The sequence below is a fragment of the Tupaia chinensis genome, unplaced genomic scaffold (genome assembly GCF_000334495.1).
Source record: "Tupaia chinensis unplaced genomic scaffold, TupChi_1.0 Scaffold000093_1, whole genome shotgun sequence".
Classification (NCBI taxonomy): domain Eukaryota; kingdom Metazoa; phylum Chordata; class Mammalia; order Scandentia; family Tupaiidae; genus Tupaia; species Tupaia belangeri.
In genome coordinates, this window is record NW_006159555.1 from 9,690,085 (window position 1) to 9,696,327 (window position 6,243).

The window sequence follows — 6,243 nt, forward strand, 5'->3', positions numbered from 1 at the left end:
TGGCCCGGGATGGCCCGGAGGCCGAAAACAAGGTTGAAGAACTTGCAACTTAAGAAGATGATAGTTACCAGCCCTGCATTACCTCAGGGGAAAACAAGAACTACTCTGCCATTTTTAAGGAAGCCAGATACCCAAGGACAACTCACACTGCAGACCCCCACAACACCATTCCTGGTAACTACAAGATGACTGCTGTGCCGCATCAGCTGATAATTATCCCTGTGTACCAGAACTGCTTTCCTGAAACTGCATTCCTTGGAGACTCACCTACACTTGTGGATCTGCCGGAGACCCTTCCTTATCCAACCCTGAGTGGAGTTTATGCTCCCTATTACCAAAAACTTTATGAGCTGATGGTTGGAACTTGTGGCCTCTCTCCCTTTACTTGTATGTATCACTTTTTCAGTAACTCTTCTGGAAGACAACTGTATATAGCAGGGATATTGTAATGGGAGAGTGAGACAGGGCAGAGGGACAAACATAGGAAAAATAAAAAAAAATAAAAAAAAAGAGGAAGAGGAAAAAAAACATATATGTGCATAAGCAAGAAAGTAGAAGTGGAATATTATTGATGATAACATGCTTGATTGGGTCACTGTGCAGTTTATTCTAGATGGGAGATTACATTTAGTACGCTGTGATGATGCTCAGGGAATGAATGTTAGGGAAAAAAGAAAAAAAACGAAAACAAAAAACAAACAAAAAAAAACGGTTAAACTATTCGTACCATTTAAAAAAAAAAAATTGGATATTTGATGGCTGCAGTGAGCGGTATGGGCCCAGTTGGGTTCTACTTTATAGTATGCTCTTTTTACCCAATGGGGTTTAGGCCTAAAGTCAGACTTGAGTTCATGTAGAGGCATGTGTCAGCTGTGATAACTATTGGAGAGACTTAGACTAATTAAGATCACTGACAGATCATTTGGGGAGGGGTGAGGCACGGAGGGCAATCGGGGATGACAGGGACAATGTGGGAGGAGGATGGGTCATAACAGAGGGAGGGGGATGGGGAATCTAGGATGGTAAAACAAAGGGCAAGGTATGCAGGACACAAGAATTGGGAAATTATTTGCTGAGAACATGTATGTTGACGTGCTTGATTGAGCCAACGCACAGTACATATTGGATGGAAAATTCATTTGTGTGTTGCGATGGGAAAAAAAAAATTCATTTGTGTGTTGCGATGGAAAAAAAAATTATAATAAAAAATAAACTATAAAAAAAAAAAAGAGAAGAGGATAGAGAAAGATAGCAAGTGAACAATAGAGGGGATGCTAGTGAGAAACAGATATGGTTTATTATCTGTTGAAGATGACGTGTATAGTATTCTCAACTGGACTGGTCTGGGAAGTATTTCATGATGGGTGAAGTCTTTTAACAAGCAAAATGAGAAATAGTGATTGACTGTTTTAAAAAATTATAATAATAATAATTATTGGGAAATGCATGGAAAAGACTTTGAATGATAAAGCGGGGAGATCGATGCCTCTGTATTGACTGACATGCATGGCATTCCCTTTTGAAAAAGCAATGGAAGTCAATGTAAAGTTATATGTAATCCAATGTAATATAAAGAAGATTATGATAATAATAAAAAAAAAAAAGAAAAAAAAAGAAAAGAAATTTGGCATTGAAAGGTGCCTGTCTGTCTCTGGAGGGCTAGAGAATATTCAGATGAAACTGACACAACTCGTAAAAATTATTAGCCATTTTGATTTTATCCATTTTTAATACAAGTAACTGAATGTCAATAGCATTCCTTTGTAACTTCCTTTTTTAAAAATAACACTTGGAGTTTTCTCATTCTGAAATGCATATGTACTATAGCTAACTTAGAAATATGTACTACAATACAACAAAATTTAAATTATCCACATTCTCATCATTCAGAAAGGCATTTTAGTTCCAGCCACAGTGGTGCAGGTGGTAGGGCACTGCTGTGTGATGCCAGAAGTCCTAAGGGAAGGCTCTAGATTCTCATCCTGAGTCTACCTGGACACATCGAGCATGCTGACGATCCTGACTGGCTGTAGGACGCAGGGGAGGATCAACATGAAGATCCTATAAAGGGTGCTTCCCCACTTTCAAAGGAATTTTTTTTTTAGTTTAGTTTTTGCCATAGAACACATGTACTTACAGGTGGAGAGAGAAAGAGGAAGAAAGTAATAGTGAGAGAGCAACCCCAAGAGGAGAAAGGAGAAGAGATTGTGGGAGGGGCGGCAGGTGGCGTAGTGGTTAAGGGCACCGGCCTGCCACATGGCTGGTTACAGTTCAAGTCCCAGACCTCGTGGCTTGCTTTCTCACTTTCTTTCTCTCTGTCCCTCTCTGTCAAATTAAAACAAATAAACAAATAAAGTTAAATAAAATAATTCTTAAAAAGGAACCAGCAGTTGGCATAATGGCTATGTCGCTGGACTCCCATGTAGCCAACCGCGGTTCGAGACCCAGGACCCAGTGGCTTAAACTCACGCCAGGAGCATGTGTGTGTGTGCCCAAGATCCTGAGAGGAGAATGGAGGAGAAAAGATTGCGGCGTGGCCATCCCCCCCGGGGGGTGATTTCTTGCTTTCTGTCTCTCTGTCTCTCTCAGTCTTTCTGGCAAGCACACGTGCCCCATAGCAAAAACCTCTTCAAAAAAAAAGGATTGTGGCATGATCATCCTTGGGGAGAGAGGGAAATCGTCTCTCACTTTCTCTCTCTGTCTCTGTCTCCAGTGAGCACAGGTGCCCTATGATAACTTTTTGGTTGTTGCTGTTGGATTTTTACCATAGGCTGTGTGTCCTTGCCAGAGACAGAGAGGACATGATAAATAATTCCCCAGAGGGGTTGACCACACTGCAATCCCTTCTCCTCCACTCTCCTCTTAGAATTTTGGGCACACACATACATGATTTTCAAGTCACCAGGTCCAGGATTTGGTCAGCCAGGTAGGAGGCTAGCACTTTAACTACCATGCCACTGGCTAGCACTGGCAACATTTTTTAAAAAGATTTAGAATATTTTCTCCCAGCATTAATTTGAGAATGCAAGAAAGCTTGATGCTTAATGATGACATAAGCTTTCCACTGGTATTATAACAGATACTTCTGTCCCAGACCCCTCTGTGGCAGACATCAGAAGCTACTAGATTAAGGAGTTTTGACAGATCTTTTAGGCAAGAGATTAAACATTTGTCTTCCCGAAGAACCAGACAGATTAGATACCTTCCCATTGGTAGCAGAGTGTGGTTTGGAGAAAAGTCTTACCAGTTGTTTCAAGATAATCAGGGGATATATGCTACCAGTTCAGAACCTCTATGCTAGGAAATCCCTGGGTTTCAGGGGCCCTTCCCTTAAAATGACATGCAAAATGTATGGGAGTGGGTCCAGAGCTTTCACCAAATTCTCAGTGACTCCCTCAAAATATCAGAAACTCTGATATATATAGTTCTTTCCAGTTTTACTATTTTGAAACTATTGGGTTGGAGTATTTATTCTTGCTTAAAAGGTTGGCTTGGGAGAGCTGGAGGACAGAAATGAAGTTATGTTCTATCAAAAGTTTTGGAGAAGAACTGGCTGGTGAAAAATGCAAACAACCCTTTACCTTCTCTGTATGACATCCATCTTGTTTTGACCATGCTTGCTCCAACATTCACCCTAGTGATTTAGCAGTAATGTTGAGACCAGCAGATGGTGTAGTGGCTATGTCACTAGACTTCCACATGGCCAATCACAGTTCACGTGTGCATGCATGCCCAAGATCCTGGGAGGAGAATGGAGAAGGGATTGTGGCATGGCCATCCCCCCTGGGGGGATGATTTCTCACTTTATCTCTCACTGTCTTTGTCTCAATCTCGTTCTGGTGAGCACACAGGACCTAAGGCCAAAAACCTCTAAAAAATAATAATAATACTTATGTCTACATTAAAATGACACCACTTTTCAGGAATATGCACAGAAGTGTGTATTCCCAGCGCTACTCCCAAGTATGCTTGTGATGAGAACAAGAGTCACTACCTTGGAGCAAACTGGGAAACAGGAGAAAATGAACCAGCCCATTTTGAACATCTACCATGTACTTGACAGCCCCAAGACCATGATCTGAAGAGTGCCAGAATCAGGCCTCAACCCTGCTCTAACAACTTTAGAGTCCATGTAACCTCCAACCCGAACAGCTTTCCCTATCAATCTATAATGTGTATTTCTTATTTACCTATTTAGTAGCTTTTCCTCAAACCTCTATCTTAATTAGGAGACGAGTTCAGTAAACAAAAGCATATTTTAAAAGCCCCTTATATATTTTATTTTGAAGCATTGGTTCTGAAACATGAGTTACATAAAGTATCTTGAAAAAAAGCTTTGGAGTACAAAAGATGACTAAGAATTTATTGTTCAAATGCTGCCATCTGGTGGCCAAAGTTGGCCACTTCCGATGGGAAGTAGACCATTCACAGAAAAAGTTATGGAAAACCCCCATCACTCTAGTTACCTGGTTTACTAACAAACATTGATCATCTTGAACATAATGTGGAAAATATTAACACGATTATGTTTATTGTATTTGATATTCCACTAATTGTGCCCTTAAACAACAGCAGCAAGATGTTTATCAGGGCCAGCTCAATGGCTTAGCTCTAAGACACTGCTCAAGTGATACTGAATCCATAGAGAAGATCGTGGGTTTGGTTCTCAGGTTAACCTGTAGAGGTTGGATGTGTGTCCCCATAATCCTGGCTGGTTGAAAGGCTGTGTCAAGGAAGGTCAAGATCTGGTTTAAATTACTGAATGAGTCCCTTAAATCTTTATGTCTCAGTTATCTTTTAAAATTTTATAGCGTTTGGACCAGCAGATGGTATAGCGGTTATGTCATTAGACTCGCACATGGTCTACCATGATTCAAGTCCCAGACCCGGTGGCTTGAAACTCACGCCTGGCACCCAAGGTCTCAGGAGATTGGAGGAGAAGGGGTTACAGCATGGCTCCCCCTTAGGGGGGTGTGATTTCTCACTTTCCCTCTCACTATCTCTGTATTTCTCTCTCTCTCTGGTGAGCACATGCACTCTAAGGCAAAAACCTCCTTAAAAAATTGATAAATTTGGCCCAGCAGTTCCAGTCCCTGGCCAGTCAGCCTGAACCATGCCAGGCACACGTGCACATCCCAGGATCCCAACAGGCTTAAGGACTGGAGGAAGGGGACTGCGGCATGACCAGGCCTGGGGGTGGGGGGAGTGCCTCATTCCCTCTTCTCCCCCTCTCTCTCTCATACATGAACACACCCTCTATAATGAACTAAAAAAAAAGAATTTAAAAGTTGATAAAGTTGAAATACATAATATCAAGTCTTTCGCCTCAGTCTCAAGCTCTAGATAGCAGCCGAGCTTATGTTCTCCAGGATCTTCAGTACTTACAGCCACTATTAATGCCGCTGGAGTTCCTCAAGGCTCATCTGCACCACCTGTCCACCACACATTCCACCATCATAAGCCGCCATCTTGGGTAAACTCGCTAAGGCTGGTATAAATCAAGGTGACTCCCCCAAAATGACTCCTCTTCCAAAGGGGGTAGAAGACATGACAGAAGATGACAGCAATGGAGAAGAGGTTATTCCCCAGAAAAAAAAGGCAAGAAGGCTACCACGACTTCAGCAAAGAAGATGGTGGTTTCCCCAACAAAAAATGATTGCGGTTGCCACACTTGCCAAGAAAGCAGCGGTCACCCCAGGCAAAAAGGCAGCTGCCATACTGTCCAAGAAGACAGTTACAGCAGCCAAAGCAGTCACAACACCTGGCAAGATGGGAAGCACAAAGGGAAAACATTGGTAGCAACTCCGGGGATGAAAGAAGCTTCCATCCCCGGCAAAGGCGCAAAGAATGGCAAGATGCCAAGAAGGAAGACAGTGATGAGAAGGAAGAGGATGACAGTGAAGAAGATAATGAAAATGAGGATGAAGATTAATTTGCCAGCAGCGATTAAAGCAGCAGCTGCTGCCCCTGCCTCAGAGGAGGAGGAAGATGAGTCTGAAGAAAAAGCTATGGAGTTCATGTCAGGCAAAGGAAAGAAAACTCCTGCAAAAGCTGTTCCTGTGAAAGCCAAGAGTATGGCTTAAGGTGAAGACAAAGAAGAGGATGATGAGGATGAAGAGGATGAGGAGGAAGACAGTGAGGATGAGGAAGAAGAGCCTGTCAAAGAAGCTCCTGGATGAGGCCAACAGGTGGTATAATGGATAAGGTGTTGGACTCCCACGTGGCCAACTACAATTCGAGTCC

At 42.5% G+C, this 6,243-nt stretch overlaps 1 pseudogene; it reads left to right on the forward strand.

Moving 5' to 3' along the window:
- The window catches only part of LOC102469801 (nucleolin-like), a 51,239-nt pseudogene that overhangs the window by 41,950 nt on the left and 3,046 nt on the right, over positions 1-6,243 (forward strand).